The sequence below is a fragment of the Centruroides sculpturatus genome, unplaced genomic scaffold, assembly GCF_000671375.1.
Source record: "Centruroides sculpturatus isolate CEXI.00-Female unplaced genomic scaffold, Cexi_2.0 scaffold605, whole genome shotgun sequence".
Classification (NCBI taxonomy): Eukaryota; Metazoa; Arthropoda; class Arachnida; order Scorpiones; family Buthidae; genus Centruroides; species Centruroides sculpturatus.
In genome coordinates this window covers 285,597-305,363 of record NW_019384828.1, presented here as the reverse complement: position 1 = coordinate 305,363, position 19,767 = coordinate 285,597, and the positions used below count along the sequence as shown (strand labels likewise).

At 31.7% G+C, this 19,767-nt stretch overlaps 1 pseudogene; it reads left to right on the top strand.

The window, feature by feature from the left end:
* The first annotated feature begins 352 nt into the window (after positions 1-352).
* Positions 353-19,470, top strand: LOC111630060 (annotated as a pseudogene).
* The last annotated feature ends 297 nt before the right edge of the window (positions 19,471-19,767 follow it).

Sequence of the window (19,767 nt, the reverse complement as noted above, 5' to 3'; positions counted from 1 at the left end):
ATAATTAAAAATAAAATATAACGTATTAATTTTGTTGTGATGTAATAATTGTAATTAAACAATTTTTAAATTAGTTTTATTAATTTAATTTTAAAATAAATATTTATTTATTACTCGACACGATTCACGTTATAATTTTTATTAATTAAATTCGAATAAATAAAATAATTCTGATAACGAAAGCAGACGATATTTAATGCGAATAGTACTACAATTTAAATAAACAAATTATTTATGGATATGATAATATTATTTTAATTTACGAAAAAGAAATAAAATAATTAATATTTATTGAGCGAAATAATAAAAAAGAAAGAAAGAAAGAAAAAAATTCCATTCAGTAGAAAAGCAACTGAGTTTGCGCAGAAGTGTCGTCACAAGATGGGAAACTGTTCAGACGACGGTGGGAAGTGGCCAGAAGAGAATCGCATCCGTTGAGGTGAGTACCGAAAACTCCTTTGTACAGAAATACAGTTGCATCTCGTATTGAATTCTGTATATTAAAACCATTTATAGAAGAAATTTAAGAGTTAAAAAGGCTTGATACGGACGAAAAACGAATAAAACAATAAATTGATGCTAAGACTAAATTTCAGGGTTAAAGTTTTGCGTCAATGACGTCATCAGGGAAAATTTGGGGAATTTTTAAGAAAATAAATTTGCGTATTTTTGATTAAAGTTTGCGTCAATGACGTCATCAGGGAAAATTTGGGGGATTTTTTTTTCTACGTAAATTTACGTATTTTTTGGTTAAAGTTTTGCGTCGATGACGTCGTCGTCAGGAAAAATTTGGGGATTTTTTTAAAAAATAAATTTGCGTATTTTCGGCCAAATTTAAAAAAAAATTAGGCTAATTTTTACGAGAATTTTTATTAAATGAAGTTTGATGCATATTGAGACGGCCGGAAAAATAAAACAGATAAAATAATACGTATTCTAAGACACTGTCAAGAGTTTAAGCATTAAAATTAATACAACAACAATCTTTATTTATTTACGCGGAAAAACGTAAGGAAAATCCATTTATTGATCAGAAACTCTGGTGCAACATCAGCGTGGTATTGTGGGATAGTATGTCCGGAATGACGCTATTGGTGACGTCACAGGTGGAAGAATTAAGGAAAAATTTGAAAAGAAAAACTTTATATCTAAAAACGTTATTTATAATCTTGCACGTTTTAATTATTCTCGATTTGTAAATTATATATTATAATCGCGTTAAGTACGTCGATTAATGTTGTCGAAATATTTTGAATGTTTACTTTATTTTGTTCCCTTTGTTGTTCTCTCTTTTTTTGCGCTTTGAAAAGTGTGCAGCACGTGCTGAGATGACGTAAAACGCCTCCTCACCTCCGTGCCGCCTACGCAGTTATTAAGTGGACGATGGCATCGATGCATTATCGACCCTAAACTGGGCGTTTTTGTGGACTCAAAAGTATCAAGAAACTTTCCGTTACGAAATTAATAAAGGTAAACATTCAAATTATTTTCATAATTTCTACCATAATAAACGCGTTTCTTACGTAAAACATCCGTAGAAATGTTTTATTCAGTAAATTACAGCGAGACAAAAATAAAATAAATTATAAAACGAATGATAATTTTAAACATTTAATGACTCGAACACAACAGACAGAAAATCAGCTATCATTAACATTATTTTCCACGTAATTCTCCGAACATTTCCTCATATAATTTATCTACACTACAGTAACACTATTGCATTAAACGGTTAGTTTTAAATAAATATGTGGGGACTAAAGAAGTTCCCGGTAAACGTAAATAGAAAGACAGCAAATTAAATTAAACGTACTGTTTCGTCACCCTTCTAAGCCCTTCCAGTAGGAATCTGTGCTCTTTGATTCTAGCCACAGCACTACAAAACGTTATCGACTGCCAGCGAACGTCTTTAATGTCTCGTTTTAAAATTTGGGAATAATGGGGCTAGATCTGGATGGGTTAAAACAAGTATCGACACGTTTACGCTCGCATCAATTAATTATAAATACAGCATTGTGTTTACGAATAATAACCACTTTCGGAGTAATTCCTCGTATTTTAAGCCAGTGTTTAATACAACTTACGCGCGAAATATTCAGTATATACAAATAATGTAAAAGCTAATCGAGGAAATGTATGGCTCGATGTTTTTACCAGATTAATAATTAATGAACTGACTATAAATATAATAGAAAGTTAGTAGCCTGTATTTTTTCTTGTTTTATAAGCGAACGAATTCGTTTTACGATTTAAAATTTATTATTATTGATGACCAATACAAGATACTTTTTCTGTCTCTCAGAGAGAGAGATTTCTACATTGAAAATTTGAAGCAGTGCTCAATCTTTCTTATAGGAATTCTAACGAGGATAGTTTTTGTCCCAGAAATTGTTGTAGTCAAACGGAAAAATCATTACAATCAATTTCCGCTTCGGGACTAAACAAGAATCAAATCATCAATTGTTTTTTTCTTTGTAACGGAAATTCTAAGGTTGGAAATTAAATATTTCCAACGGAGTGATAATTAAATTGCCGTTAAGATTCTGTATTTAAATCAAAATAAAGTTTTGGTGCTTTAATAAGCATTAAATGAAATTGTCACGAATGTTCTAACGTAGAAAATAATCATTCAGACAAATAATGTTGTGTAACGATAGCTAAATATTCAGTAATAAATAGATTGAGCTTTGTTGTGGAATTTTGTGACAGTATAATGATTTATATTAGCTAGAATTACTATATATATATATGCATGCTATTATTTTATGGAAAGCTTCCCGTGTCTTCTTTTTTTCATGATTTGGTTACCATTTAGCTTAATTTTATATCGATTTTCGATGATTCTCGAAGAATGTAGAACCCGAAAAACGTAAAGTCTTATCCATATTCGAGGACAAAATAAAATTATTGGCCAATAATAGCTATTCGGATATTTGGTTGACATTAAATTGCAACTAGGAAAGGAAATATTTGATTTAAAATGCACATTGAAATGAACAAATCATTTTATTTTTCGAAAAATTCTATTTTATTATTCTTGATGGATTATTATCAAACCAATCATTACATAAATCGTATAAATCGATTACGCCAATCAGACAATATTGACCGGATGGCTAAGCTGTTAAGGCGTCAACTTACCGCTCTGGGGAACCCGGAATCTGAATCCGAGAGGGCAACTCCCCAGGAATTTTTCATGGGCGGTCTGTCCTTGCTCTGTCCTCTCTTGGCACCCCGTTGTGGGCTTGGCCAAACCCACGATATAATGGAAAAAGAATTAGCTGAATCTGAGATAAAATATCTTCGGAATAAGTTAAGAAAAACGGGGGGGAGGTGTCACCTATCTGTTAGGCATTATAAGTAATTTCAGTAAAGATTTTACGAAATGTGTTTTCTCTTCCGATTTACGTCAGAAAAGAAAATTTATTTTATATAATATTAATTTCACAAACGACTTTGTTTTTCTTTACTGGCTTATTTCAATATAAGCTACACAATGCAGCGGGGATCTTCCTGACTGAATTATTGCCAACACGAGAATACATTAAGAAATTAATTAAGAATTATAGTCTAAAACCATTTAAGGAAGGAATATATTATTACGAAAGGTATAAAACATTATTTTTGAAGTTATTTTAATCGATCGGAAATTTACTTATCTACTAAATTCTGAAGTTTTCAAATTTGCAATTCTAATTTTTTAATTGAAGCAGACGTTTAAAGTAGGCTATTTAGTTTCTGGTTATAGTGGATTCCGATGGAGAAGGAGGAGGATATTTAGCGCTCGGATTTCTGTAAATTAAAAAAAAATTCGCGGCTTGAAATTTGTGAATTCAATCTAAGTATACCCACAGCTCTTTTTAAGTACCGATTACGTATGGAAATAAAGCACGCATTTATTTTACGTCGAACCGAATAAAATTCAAGAATTTCGCGATTAATAATTAATTTTCGTGATATAAACTAAACTTAACCGTTAATTTGGATAATTCAAAAAAACCGGAATTAATCGCGACGTCGATTAAATAAATGACTTTAATAAGCGACGTCGGAGTAAATTAAATTATGGTAATCGCATTTCGACGTTCTGGCTTTATCCTCGGGATTCTTCCACTAATAAATTCTGGATCGAGGCGTGTTTCCTTTCCTCCCGTTAATATCGGCGATTTATGAGCTCGGCACGGGAATATGCTGTTTACTTCTTTTAGTTTCCTCCCACGCTACGAGATTCGGATCTACAAACTTCTTATTTATAACGCAATATCCGTCCACCGTCGTTTTAATCAACCGCCACGGTTAGAAATCCGAAATAGTGGAGGAAGTGCCATCATAGACTGTGGTCTTTTATACCTCCTCGCTACATTTAATGAGGTGTCATTTTTTTTTTTTTTGCCTTCAACACCGTTTATTTAATATATTTTCTACGCCGTTTTTTTCTTCTTTCGGATTTCTAGCAAGCCAGTTTTATGGCGCAAATGTTAGGCTATATAAAAGTTGGCTCAAACAGAATCTAGACGTAATAAAATTCATTGCAGGAATAACGACAAAGTAATTTTGCATACGCTAGACTTAACGAAGAGGGAGAAGTTTGTTCAGTTTGTTCAATGTTGCGAGATTTTACTTACCGAAATAGTGGGTGAAATACGCAAAAGAGTAGGTATCGAAGCGTATCTGTTGACATAGCGGGTTCAACTAAAGGAGGTAGGGAGATATAATCGAATCGAGGGAATTAAATCGCTACGAGAGTGCCTCGGGTAACATCGCATCGTTTACTTTTAATTTTAATTTTTGAATGAATTACACGGAGCGAAATGAATATGATAATTGGTAGGTTGTTCAGCTACGGTTAAAAATTTCTAACGTTTTCATTTGTACTCATTAAAAGAAATGTTATTAGCAGAAGAATGCAGTTCTACAATAGGAGTCAGGCTATTCGATCGATACAATCGTAGATCACTAGGTTACTCATGTCGAGATGCACGTCAAAGAAGTTCAAACCGTTGTTATCTTTTCAAATCCGGTGTTTTGTCGGACACAGTTTAAAATACATCATAGCGTAAATGACGAATGAATCCCGTCGTGCTTTTACCACTCGTAATGCATTGTACTGACAGAAAAATAAAAAAAAAAGCCGGTTGTTTGTCCAGTAAGTGCTTTGGCCCTATCGATTTTTTGGGACTTTTCTCCTCTCTCTTAGAGGGCAATCAATTTTTGAGACGTAATCTTATTAAAGAAGTAGACCGTTGCACTAAACGTCTCCTAGGTTCTTTGCCAATATCCAGAGATTGTTTTACTTTCGGCGAATATGGAGTGGACATTTTACGCAGGGAAATGTACAGAAGAAAGTAATTTATACTAGAAGAAAAATGCCGCATTCGGTTAGTTTTTTATTTTTTTTCGTCCCGGTTCGTAATTTAGCTCGAATCTTTTCTTAGAGCTTTCTATTCTCCCACTCTGAAGGGATTCGCATCCGAAATTTGATTGTAGTTCGAATTCTCCCGAGATGCAAACGAGAGATTAGCATTTAAATTAATCCGAAAGAAAGAAACTTAGTTTTCGTGTTTTGCTAAATTGCCTTTTCCTCTAATGAGCTGCGTGTTTTCATGCTTACTCGACTGGGGAATCGACTTAATGTTGCCGAAATATTACCCAAATAAAAGTTTAGCAAATTGCTTTCGATCAGCGACGGCTTAAATTAAAGCACACGGCCACTAAAATTGATTGGAATTTTATCTTCGTCTCGTAGTATTCCCATTAAAATAAACTAACCACTGCGGCATTTTCTAACGTCTTTCATATAAATTTCCTGGATATAACGAGGCGTACGTTCGAATCGAAAGCATTAAAATGCTTTTCTGTACGACGGTGCCTCGCCATATTGCAGTCGCATCGGCGTCGGCGTGAGTGTACATGTATTACGCGATCACGTGGTTAGCGATCGAAGCAAATGTGGACGGGTTCTACCGCGCAATTAATCGTAACTTCGTGATTTTTAAACGTCTTACTCGGACACCAAACTACCCGGAATGAGTAAGAAAATCCAATTTTTTCCTTCCGTTATCACATTAAAGGTATGGCTATCCATTTAACAATTTTGTCGAACTATGAAATAAGTACTACAGTACAGTACATACAGCGTAATGCTTCGTGTCAGTTTTGTTATCTTGGGTATATTTAAATGGGAATTTACTTCCTCGACTCGCTCTCTACGTTTACTTGGAAGGGTTTTTCTTCTTTTTTTTTTCTGTAATAAATAAACGGGAGATCGTCACTTACAAAATACATGCCATTAATTAATCGATGAGTGGTGATCGATAGAGAAAAACCCCCGTTATCGAGACAGCGAAACTGTTTTAATCGGGTGGACGTTTAATAACAGGATTAGAAGTTTCTAGTATATATAGTTTATATCAGAAATTGAATATTTAAACACGTTATATTGTCGATCTTTATAAGCTATCGACGGTCCTTCGCGTTTTCTATTTGTCAAAAATACTGTGACGTATTTATGAATATACTCCACGTATTGTGTGTGTGTGTGTGTAAGGAAGAAAACGATGGAGTTTTTCACGCCTACAAATTTTAAAATATACATTAAAAGCGGGTCTACATATTTTACGATTTTAGTACATTTCGTATGTTGTCGTAAATCTCGGTTTTAGACGTTCTGCATAGTTTTCAGCTGCAATAAATATTTTATTACGCCTTTCATGTTAATGAGTTTTTCCCCCCTTGATATTTCATTCATTCTGTAATGAGTGGAAAATGAGAAAAACTCTTTATCTGTATATACGGTTTATATAAAATTGAAATTTGCGCCTGCCTTTTTTTTTTGTCTGGCCGTTTGTTTGAGTATCGTGTGAGAATGGCCGAACCGATTTGTATGACACTTTCTACATACGTTCGGGATAGTCCCGAGAAAGATATAGGCTACTTACGAATATATATGTTTTTTTTCTATACATACATTTTTATATGAGTATATTAACTTAATATATTGTTTTCTCAAGCAAAACATGCTATAATTCCAATTTTTGAGAGAACATTTATATGATTTAATGTTGGTACATTATAGAATATGGTATTGCATCAATACAAAAAGAGAGGCAAAGCGTTCCATGGTTGAGGGTGTAAGGTTACATATCTCAATCACTTTTACAATTATAATTCGTAGAATTTTTTTATTTGATCCAAAAGGGGGCAAGTGTGCCAGTTGCCCCCTGTGGATGCTTGCAGTTTGGCCAAATCTGCAATGGGTACGGCTGGGTGACGAGGGACGGGCTTCACATATCCAGGACAAACTGTCAATGAAAAAGTCATGGAGTTTTTTCAACCACCCGGATTTGATTAAGGACTTCCAGTGTGGTAGGCTGAAGTCTTAATGGGTATCTGACTCTCAGATAGTTTTTATTCTCCAGATAGCATAAAAAAATAAGCTCGTTAATAAATATTACAGAGTCGTATAAAAATATATAAATTACTATAAAAAATAATAAAAGTTTAAAAAACCTTTACAAAAATATAAATTATTTTATTGACTATTAAATATAAAATTCGTATTGATTGTTAAAAACGTACAGTACTATATAGTTTTTTTATACATAAAATTTTGTATGTAATGGTAGTTATTTGTGGGGTTCATTTTCCACGCTCGTATCTCTTCTTTGGAACATCTCAAACTATTAATGCACGATGAAAGCCGATGTGGTGACCTCACCAAAGGCCCTATGGATATTTGTGGCTACGTCAATGGGGTAGATCGCGACTGTTCTGAACATGTACATTGTGGATTTCCAGCATTGTGGAAATGTTTATTTGGTTGCTAAGGTGGCTGAAAATTTGCATTTGGTTACTGCAGTTGCACATGCAGAGTTTAAAATGACCTTTTATCTGGGACAACCTGAAAAATATCTATCCATTTTTCTTCAGCTTATGACTAATGGTTAACTATGTATGAGGTTGCCCTTGTGAACATATCAAAAATGATTCCCCCATTATTCTTTCTGTAATTTTTTCATAAGTTAGTGTAATATCCATAAAATTACAAATGAAAAGAATTTATTCATCTTAAAAATAACGCTCCATTTTTACTACCACCATCTAATAATTTCTCAATAATAAGTGCAGGATTTACATTTGAAATGGACTTATGTACTCAGGTCTTGTATTCGTTAATTTAGTTGTCCTGTATCTAGTTATCAAATTCTTCCACTTATTCAAAAAAAGTAAAAAGCTAATTCGAGAAAGGTAATGATTTACTGCATAACTAAATATTGTGACATAATTTATATAATTAAATATAAATATAATTACTTTGATGATTCATTTTGAAGATATTAAGCAATACCAAAGATGAGCTACAGTAAACAAAAGCAAACAATAAGACAGTGCACTAAAGTTGTCAGAATTCATCAGTGTTATTCGATACTGGTTCGAGTACTATCGCTACCGACATCAATTGTAGCATCCAAACACACATTATTGGTAGTTTAGTCATCATTTCTTTTATTATCTGTGATAACTTCATCATTGTAATTATCTTCTGCTTTCTTTATTTTCTTCGGCTTGTCACTCCCAGTATCCGTGTTATGCCAAAGCAAGGTGAAGGAATTTTAGTGGCATTATAATCGATGTTATAGCATTTCTTTATCTTGCTTTGGCATATAGTTCGTGTCAAATACTTAAAGAGGTATACTGTTAAGATGCTTCTGTTTGACAATCGTTTACAATACTGAAACTGTTTTTATAATTGTTTCAATTTAAAGATATTTATCTATCCCCCCTACAAAACAAATGGAATATATACCCGTTTTCACTATCTAAAATTTAATGCACTTAACTGAACGATACTTTGATACATTGTCTGAGTTTAGAACTTGGATCCAAAATGTATTTATATCATTTAATAATAAACTTGGCGTATCACTGATTCTGTCAACTACGACATTAATCAGTTATAACTAGGTCACATTGCTGGATTTACACATGTACTCGTATAAACATGTGTGTAGCAATATTAAATATCTGATTCTGTTTTAATCTTGATTTAAATTTCAGTCGGGGTTGCTGATCAAAATAAAGTAAATTATCAACATAGACTACATAATTGCAATTGAACAATAACTTCACCCACTGTTAAAAGGTGTAAAGGAAAGTGGAATCTAATTGACAGACAATCATAAGCTTTTTTTTCATAATGTAATGTTTTAAAATATTTCTTGGGACATATTATTTCAATAGAAAGAAAATAATAATGGTTTTCTCCTTTCTGAAGGATTCCTACTTTTCATTACATAATTGTTGACATCAGTCATTCACAATTTAATTTGGATGCGGTTTTTAAATTCTAGACCTATAATTTCCCAATGTCGTCTGTCTGTCCGTCTTTCATTAATTTCGAACAGAATTAGATAGATAAAAATCAAGACCAAATTCGGAAAGCATAGGGCTGGAGGTTCTGATTAATATAATATGATTCAAAATTACAGCCTTGCCTTGCAAAAATGTCACAATAAATAATTTGTATGTATTACCAATGACTTTCATTATGATAGGGCTCTGACGAGCATTCTTTACTGTAGAATGGTCTGTCAAAAAGCATACATTTTGTAACCTGTCTTCCAGAACCTTCTTTGTCTGCTTCATTATTGTTTTATATGTGTTGAATCTTACTTTACTTTCTTTAGCAATCGGTATGGAATGCATAAATAAACAATACTAACATCATAACAGTGAAATATGAAATGTAATGAGTAATGTAAAGAGTTATCCCTCAAGTTACATATTAAAGTAAAATATTATTTTATGATTTATTTCAATGTTAAAATAATAAAGAGAACAAAATGTAATCAGTGAATATGTTATTTTAGTTTCCTAATGCTTAGTCTGTGTTGTGTTTAAGAGGTGTCTTTTGAAATGAAATTGGAAGAGACACCTCTTAGGTGCGACATAGATTATAAATGCATTAGAAAGCCAATGAAATTTTATGTGGATCGGTGGCACAATTTAAAGAAACCTTTAGCATCCTGTAGGACTTCCCCATGCCTGGATTAATTTGGCAATACGCGGCTGGGCATGGAGGCGCACAAGCACTGTATGTCATTCTACAATAGATTGCCCACAGATGTTGCAATTGCTACTCCAGATCTCTCACACTTGTAGATGGCTGATGTTCCATCTGGTCCAATAAATGCTTGATGGGCAATAAATCTGGAGACCAGGCATTCCAAATAGTGTGACAATGTGATGAAACCATTCCTAGGAAAATTTAGCTGTGTGTAGCCAAGCATTATGTTGCTAGAAAATGGTAATTTGCAGCTCTAACATGAAAGGCAATATGAGGGTGCAGGATTTTCTGAATGTATTACTGTGTTGTAATTGTTCTTTGCGCCACTAATAGGGTTGATGTCATGCGAGAAGGCTACTCAAATCTGCATGCCAGCAGTGGGGGCAGTGTTATTCAACTGTAAACGCTGGATTGAAGTGCAAACTAGTGATCTGCCACATTAACACAGTGATCATTTATTCCTGAACAAAAGTAGGATTTGTTGCTAAAGATGATACACTGTCAGTTCATAGCAACCCTTGCTTTTGTGTCATAGCATCACGGCAATGAAGTCGACAGCATTAGGGTGCTAATGGCAGAATATGTAGTTGTCATCATTCTTGAAAATTTGCCTCTGCTAATTGCCTGCCAATGATATAAGAAGACACAGTTCTATAGTGAGGTTTCCACTTGTCTCACTTTGTTTACCATCAAGGTGGACAAAGATGCTGTTGTAGCTATTCATACTTGTCTCATCATCAGATATTCATCTATCTTGATAATCTGGAGCATCCAGAGATTGTCCTATATATATATTCCTTGACATAGCCACTGTCCCAACATCTGCTTACATGCTTAGTCAGGTCAGAATGACCTAGATGGCAGGCAGTTTGGTGAAATGACCATCCTGCTTTCCTCATCTTAATGATGTGACCTTTTTCAAACTTGACAGAATTGCATAATGTCTTTGACTGCATCATACAGGCATGCCTGTAATTCAGAGATGTGCAAACAAATCATCAGAATTAGAAACTGTACAGGCAAGTTTGCAGAACTACCAACCCCACAACCATCTAATGCAGAACATCAGTTAAGAACCACTGTCGTAATGTTCTACAAAAAAAGAATTTTAAAGTTTTTATTGCAAATTTATTGCAATGTACAACAACATATTACTTTTATTCATAGACAATTCCATATTATTTTATTCAATATAATAAAGTTTTTATTAGTTTATTGCTTTGTTGTTCTCCAAGAATAGTAAATGTAGAATTATTTATTGATTTTGAATGTATTGATGCTAACACTTTGTGTAATAAAAGGTTCTGCAGCTTGAGAAAGGTTGAGAACCACTGGTTACTGAATCATTATTTTTCAGTTATGTATGTAAAATTTACGATTACTTTTTTAATACAGTTTTTAATATATATAATGCATAAAATTGTAATAGTTTTTATTTTTGTCTTCTATTCTGTATTATATTTTGTTTAATAAATCTTTGATTTAAAATTGTACAGAATTGTACTAAAGTACAGCTTAAATAAATTATAAAAATAAATACTTTTAAAATATATTTTATTATTATTTTTTAAGCATATTTAAATGGGTTGGAATGAATTAGATATTACCAAATATGATTTATATGTTCTAAAATCACTTCAAATGGTATTATCCTTTCACAAGATGCATTATTTGTATAATTGAAATGTGTGTGTTTTTGAAAAAAAAAAAAAAGCTAAATCAATTTGAATATTTAACTGAAACAGCATTCTAATCCAATTAAAATGAAGTATTTTAATTTAATTTTTAAAACAAGAGTTCAAAATTTAAACAATATTAATTAATATGTTAACCGCCATCCAAAGCGCCAGCAGTCATAGTAATTAGGGCCATACAGAGCCATCCGACCACCCGACGTTGCTATAACCAATGCGGTTTCACTCAAATTTAAATTATCCTGGGCCATGTTCAGTAATGCAGAATTCTTGCTAAGTCTAGTTATGCTGCAATGTTGAACTCGTTTCTAACTACTGCTTGACTCCTCCCACCACTAGCTTCTTTTATGTATTCTTAGCTTCGCCCACTAAGCCACTCAGAATTCTAACTTAGCTGTTCTACGTTACTGAACACGGCCCTGGCTTCATAAGACATTGTTTTGCATCCTAGTGGTGGCATTTCGTGCACATCTGTAAAGTTGGCTTTGACCATCGGCCGTCATATGGCTTCATGAAGTGGTTTAATTAACGGCCAGCGGTTGTATGGCTCTGTACCGGCCCTAATTAGTCCGGCCACCAGCGCATCGGATGACGGTTAACGTGTTAAACAAGTTATTAAAACTAAAAATTACATTTGTTTTATTAACAAATAATGTAAGTTAAAAAGACAAAAATAAAACTATTTATTGTGACGTCTTTACAATGCCAGGCTACAACTTTTAATCATATTTTTAATTTATTTCATTTAAAGTACATGCTGTCCACTTCAAATTAGTACTGTAGTGTCTTGTCCCTGTACATCATACTTTTCCTTTAATAACAGAGTTGTGCTGGTTATCTATCTAACATCTTATGCAGAAAAATTTTTGAATTGAAATAACGTGACTTCCAATTTGCATTTGTAGTTCGTATATATTTAATTGGGGCTTCCTGTCCCTACAGTTTCCATATCTGGTCTCGTCTTTCATCTATTTAAATCCGTTCTCAAGATTAAGGAAAGACAGAGGGACAACAGTTGGAATTTATAGGTTATAATTTTTTCAACTTGCAGCCCAACAATTTTAATGTAATTTTATTTTCATAGTTATTTTTATTTTATTTTATGTACTCTATTCTATTTGTTTCAGGTTGAAAAGTTGTAACTGCTCAGAATATTAATTTTGAACACATTCTAATTTATATATATCCGTACCACATTGTTCTAAACTGTTAAGATTGTAAGCAGAGGATGGTCGAATCGCGACCATAAACGTTTTGTTTAATTAATAAAAGTAGGCTTCATGAAACTAGCACTGATTTATTTATTCTACTTTACATTCATTAAATTAACAAAATATAATATAATTTTGCTACTGCTTACTGGAGTTTTTCTGTTCTACTAAGCAGTAGTGAAATTGTGTGCGATTTAATGGAGTTTGCTCAATGATTAAATCATATTTGAGAGAATTTTATATTGAATTAAGGCTAATAGCCAATATTACTAAGTTTACTAAAAAGCAGTTAGTAATTTGTGAATTAGGTCATCTTATTCACTTGTAAAATTTAACAGTTTAAGTGACTAAATGATGTTCTAATCTTTTTATATTTAACTCATCTCATTGCATAACCAGATACATTTTCAAATAAATCAAACAAAAAATCTTCTTAAAAATATTTCTGTTCTATTTATCTATTTTATTCTCCAAATTGCAGAGTGAGTAAACTTCATTCATCACTATGGAATTAATTTGTACTTAATCTGAGCCACCAGTGGTCGAATGGATGACATCACTGGTTGCGGATTCATCCTCGCTAATGGGTTGGCCACATGGAGTTTTCTTCTTATTGTAACACTAAATAGGGGCCAGTTTTCTATAGTCCTTCTGGGAGGCATCACCCTTAGAAGATTGATTACCCATCTATCACATTGCCTATACAAATAAACATTTAATGAATCTGAAACTTTATTTTTAATTTAACCATTAAAAAATTAAAATTATAATCTTTAAGACTTTATCTTTGCTTTCGAAAATGATGTATCTACGTATAATTCTTATGTAAACTCTGACATTTCGTTTATTACTTCTTCTAGTTTTAAATTTTTTAAATAAAAATTTGATTATTTTTTTAAACAAATCTCCTCCATTATGAAAAATCATATCAGTTTGCTTTACATTTATCCTTATATTTTTTAAGATACAAATTTGCTATGATTAATTTATATTCATAAATTATATGCTAAAGTCAATTTTCTCTGTAAACAGAGTTTCGAAGCATATATCTGCATATCACACGCTTCATCTCCCACAAGAATTCACTCCTCGTCTCTCTCTCAAATATTTTATCAATGCCACGATCATAAAATTGAATAAATAGGGAGACAAAAGGTCTTTGTATTAAGCTACGTTGCATATGAGAAGATTGATATCGGATAATGGGCTCTTCCACTTCTGCTGTAATTGTTATTTTATAAAAATCTAAACAATTGTCTAACTACAAATATAATTGTTTAAAATTAAAATATTATAAGGCTGTGTTTTCAATAGAAATAAAATGAAATATTTTTATAAGTCTAAAAATACTGCTGAACCCAATCTTGTTTATATTATTTAGTCCGTAGTAAAATTGGTTTAGTTATGGGTCATTTTTGTCAAAACTTTCTGTAGCTAATACAAAAATGTGTCAATTTATAGGGTGCCCGAAAGGTTACTGTGTGGTGAGAAATTTGTAACGACAGTTATATCTTTTTGTCTCTTTATTCTCTCTTTGTATGTTGTTATAACTGTCTTCTCCTCTGAATAATAATGAGAAAAATATCTGATGTTTTAGAACTTATAAACATACTACAGAAATGACAATAATACAAGACGGACATCAACAGATACAAAAATACTCAAATGATATACAGGACTCCAGTCAAACACCAGATAAGAACAACTAAAGATGCATTCCCATTGACTGTGTTCAGCAGACTCGAACGTTCCAACTGACCAAAGTGGTAGCTGGTACGTACCAGTTCTGTATCTACTGAGCCATCAAGTATGATGTCAAAACACTCAATGTTCAAAAGTACTGCTACTACAGGTGTTCAGAAGAATACTTAACTGTGTAGTAACAGTTGAATGCAACCATTGTGTTCTTTGTCAGTTTACACTCACCATATACGTACATATTAATGATGTCATAACTAATTTACATAAAATTTTAAAATTTATATACTGTTTACAATATCAATTATTAAATAAATTATTCATGAAGTAAAAATATTTCTATTTATTCATTTTTGGAACGGAATTCCTATCCATCACCAACCTAATTATGTAAATTAGTAGCTAAGATGGGAATTGTTGAGATAGTTGTCGAGAATTAACAAAATAACATCCGAACTCAGAAATAATAGAAATGAAAATGTGATTAATGTAAATAACAAAGTGTAATTATAAATTCTTGTGCTACTTCACATAACTTTTTTAGTCAGAAAATTTTTATCGGACAAACTCTTTCGTTTCCGTCGGTTTATATTTATCAGACCTAACGTTTCCAAACATTGTTGCTGACTTAACCTGGAAATTGTTGAATTACCTTTTAATAACGATGCTTTTGAGTTTGTTTATCAGGCTAGACTGCTTTCAGATTAAGTATAGACGGACTTTTTTTTCCATCTTATCTCCCTTTCTTTGGGTGAATGAACAGCTTATATAGACAAAGTATTGCGTTATCAACATAGAAACGACCAAACCTAATTAAGCAAAAGTCAATTGATGGTTGTGATGTTAGATGTTATTGTTATGTTTTTATCCTTATCTGGAAGTCGTTAAGTAAATTTTGCTACTGGGAATAAGCCGAAATGCCATCGTATAAAAATAGATAGGAAGAGTTTTAATAATGAAAAAATTTTAGATTATTTTTAATATACAATCTAGAGACATTTTAAACAAAAGGCTGGCTTGGAGTAAATTTAACTTAGTTTAATTCTACATAGTAGTGCTATATAGAAATCTGAAACATTTGGTTCTATATAGCTGTGGTTCTCAAAGCTACTCATCTGTGACATCACTTTAACCAAGTCACAGATGAACTGTGGATCACCTGTGTCCTTCTCTAATTCTTATCTTCCATTTCATAGACTGTGCTTAAATGCTTTGTCTATTCGGTGACATAACACAAAAGATATGCGATTTGTGAAAATGTCTTTTTTCTGACTAAAAGCATAGAACTGTATTCCAAATATTAGGTCAGCCTCCAGACCACTTAATGTATACATGTATTTGATCTCATCACAGTTTTATATCATGTTTTTTAAAATTTTACATCAAATTTATCTTGAAAAAAAATTCAAATATTTTTATTCTTTAACAAACTCCGAGGGGTTTGTAGTTTTTGAAAATGAGAAGGGCTCGAATGGAGTCGGAAACATTTTTCACTGTATCGAAGAATTCGGTTTCTTTAAGAAGCAGCTTTTAAAGAATTTATTTGATAATAATGGTGCCAAGTTATATAGATTATAAGAACATGGTTAACATTTTGCTATGCTCGTTTTAATGCAGTATTTTATCATTTTGGATATTTGTCTGTAAGAACATATCCATATTTATGTAGATAAATGTCCAAAATGATAAAATATTGCATCAAGATAGATTAGTACTTGTCTAATATCTATAAATTTATCTTGTAAATGTTATGTTTTTTAAAAACTGGGAGTGGAAAGAGTCGCCAGTAAATTCACTCATCAAAGAATTAATAAGGGTTACATTCCCTTAAGAGCTGTTGTTTGTATATATATATATATATATATATTTATATAGATCTTATATATTAGTATAGAAAGTATTTGGAAATACCTTTATATTGTGGCTAAAAAAAGATAAATTATATAATTTGTAAACTTGTCTTAATGTACTAAATTTTAGTTTTCGTACGTGGTTACTTTTCCTATACCTTTTTCATTTAATTTTATATCCGTACTGTATATATAAAAATCTATTCTATTTTATTGTGTTATTCACCTTATTGTGGAAATTTTTATATCTGTTGTTTTATATTCTCATTCAGTAGACGTTTATATAAAAGTTTTTATATTTGTCTGTTTTATAGAAGTTGAATTTAAAATTGTTTATTTGTATATTCTATATTTCAATAGTGCAAAACAGATTTATCCTTATTCTTTTCTGCTTTTGAAGACTGGATGGATTTTATTTATATATAAAAATCCATTTATGTAAAAAGTTTTTCTATTGTTAGCGGAGAGAATTCTCTTTGCTGACAATAGAAAAACTTATTTATTTATTGAATGGATTCGTTTGACGTAAAAGTATAATTTTATGTTTATTAATATTAATAAATATATTAATTTTAATTTGTTATAATTAATAAGCATTAAATTAAAGATTGAAGATTCATTATAAATTTACATCTGGGGCCAAGAAGGGTTGTAAATTTATACAAAGTGTGATCAATAATTTCCATGAATTATTATTTTTTAAATAAATGAAGATACTTGTAATTTAAGATGGGTGTCCTTCAACAGTCTCCTTGAGATATAATACATGTTTTCCAATTTTTGTAGAATTCTGATTTTGTAATGGCCTTCAGAGTCCTTGTCTCATTTTCTTGGATGACTTCCGTGTCTTACAAAGTTTTCTCCCTTCAACACTACTTTAAGTTTTAGGGAAAGGAAAGTCAGACGGAGCCAAATCTGGCAAATACGGAGGATATTTGACTAATGGGACATTGTTTTTGGCCAAATACTGGCACGTAGAGGTTGCCTTGTGACGTGTCACATTGAAATTAACTCAAGATAATAAACTGACACATATTTCCAACAGTAAAAAAACAGTTAAATATGTGAAAGGTTAGTTCTAAATATAATGTCATTTGAAATTTGTGGCATAAAAGAACATATTTAAAAACAAAAAGTAAACTTAATCAATTGTCTACAGTTATATCCTTACAAATGAAATATTAATCTTTTGATGTTAAATTTTAACAGCAAACACAAATATATAGGTTTTTAAAAATGCATCCAGCATTTATATAAGCGTTTCCCAAATTTTTCAGACTATTTCCATACATTTATTTTTTTCAAAATGAATTTTCGTCTCCCTTGTCCAACAACACCTCTACACCCCTTGCCTTCTATTACCGTCAAGGGGGCAGTAGCAATAAAAAACCATAATAAACATCATAAAATGACATTCAGTTTAATCTGGAATAAAATTAATTTTAGATTGTAAAATAAATATTTATTATCGATATTTATTACAATTAAGTTTACATTTCTGTATTTTTTTTTTTCTTTTTCAGCAATGAAACAAAACAGGATGGACTTCTTGCAAGCAAATATTTTTTATTGGCAAATGCAATTTTTTCAATTGCGAGTCCACAACAAACCAATTTACGATGTATGCAGATAACTTTTTATATTAGCAATTAATAACCCATGTTGGTTAAATTATGGATTCCATTTCTCTTATTTGAAATGGATATTTAAATAATAATAAAAATAATAATAATACAATAATAATAATAATAATAATAATAATAATTCAAAAAAATGGATGTATTAAAGAAATATTTTTGTCCACGTTTATTGGATTACATAGTGATTGCGGGTGCTCGTCAACCCAGTAGGAACCATGTCGTACAGACTCCTGAGTTACTCAGAGTGTATCCATCTGAAGATCATAAAGACTTTCCTCTTCCACCTGATGTAATCTTCTTCTGTCAACCAGAAGGTTGCATCAGTATGGGTCCAAAAAGGATAAGTCTTAGAGAATCAAATTCATTTGTGTTTGCATTAACAGAGAAAGATACTAGTAGAGTTCGGTATGGCATATGCGTTAATTTTTATAGGCCGATAGATAAGTTATCTCAGTCTAAGGAAAAATCGTACGAAAGATCTCTCAGGAAAGGAGGAGTCGGAGGGAAATTGCGAGAATCCGATTTACCTTATTCTCAGGATAACAAAAGCTCTGATTCAGCCTTTAGCGAACAGGTTCCTAGACAATTATATTTAAATGATTCCGATCAAGACTCAAAGTCTCCATCTCCAAGAGCACATAAAAGACAAAAAGTCAAAAGTCATTCATTAACATCTTTATGCATAATTAGTCATCATCCTTTTTTTTCTACGTTTCGTGAATGTCTTTTCATCCTTAGAAAACTCATAGATGCATCCAATGAACGTACGTCGACAAGAAGAATAGGCGGCTCTCGTCAAAGCAGGTAACTGATGCCATTTAATTATACAGTAAGACCGATTTTTAATAAACAGATTTATTTACTTAAATTATTTAGAATATTTTTGACAGCCAGACAACTCTAAAATTCAGCTATAATTAAGTTACTTATAAAGTTGGCAGCTTAATTACTTACCTTTAGGCAAATTACATGGTCTGATTAATTTATAATTAACTTAATTCTAGCTTGAAAATAATCCATCTTCTACATGTCATTGTTTATTTAACTAAAGCATAATAATGCAAAAGATCTTGTACTCACTCGTTTACCTTTATTGTCTGGTACTTCTTAACCATTCGTAAAACAAATGTTTTCAGCCTCAGTTGAGGTCTGCATCAGGTTAAAAGAACAATTGGATTCGTCTAATCTAAGTTTAGATATAAGAGAGTTTATTTTGCTTTGCTAAATCAATTTTTATCAACTGATTTTATTATATATTACCTTGAAATTTAAAAAATGTTAGTTTGAAAATTATCTCATGAAATATTTAAAACCATTCTGAAGTACAGGTAACCCCCGTATAACACGGGAGTTACGTTCCAAAAAATTGCTGTGTTATGTGAATCCGTGTTATACGAAACAAAGAACTAGTGCGAAAAGGGAGGTTAGGTTCCAAAAATTAAAAAAAAACATGTTAAATCCTTATTTAAATCGGATTTATTATTCATTTTTTTCATAGGTAAAATACTTATTTATTATTTAAGTAAATATTTTACCTGAGGATTATTCATCCTATATGATGATCTCAGCATGAGCATCATCAACTGGTAACAGTTTTTGGGTGCGTTC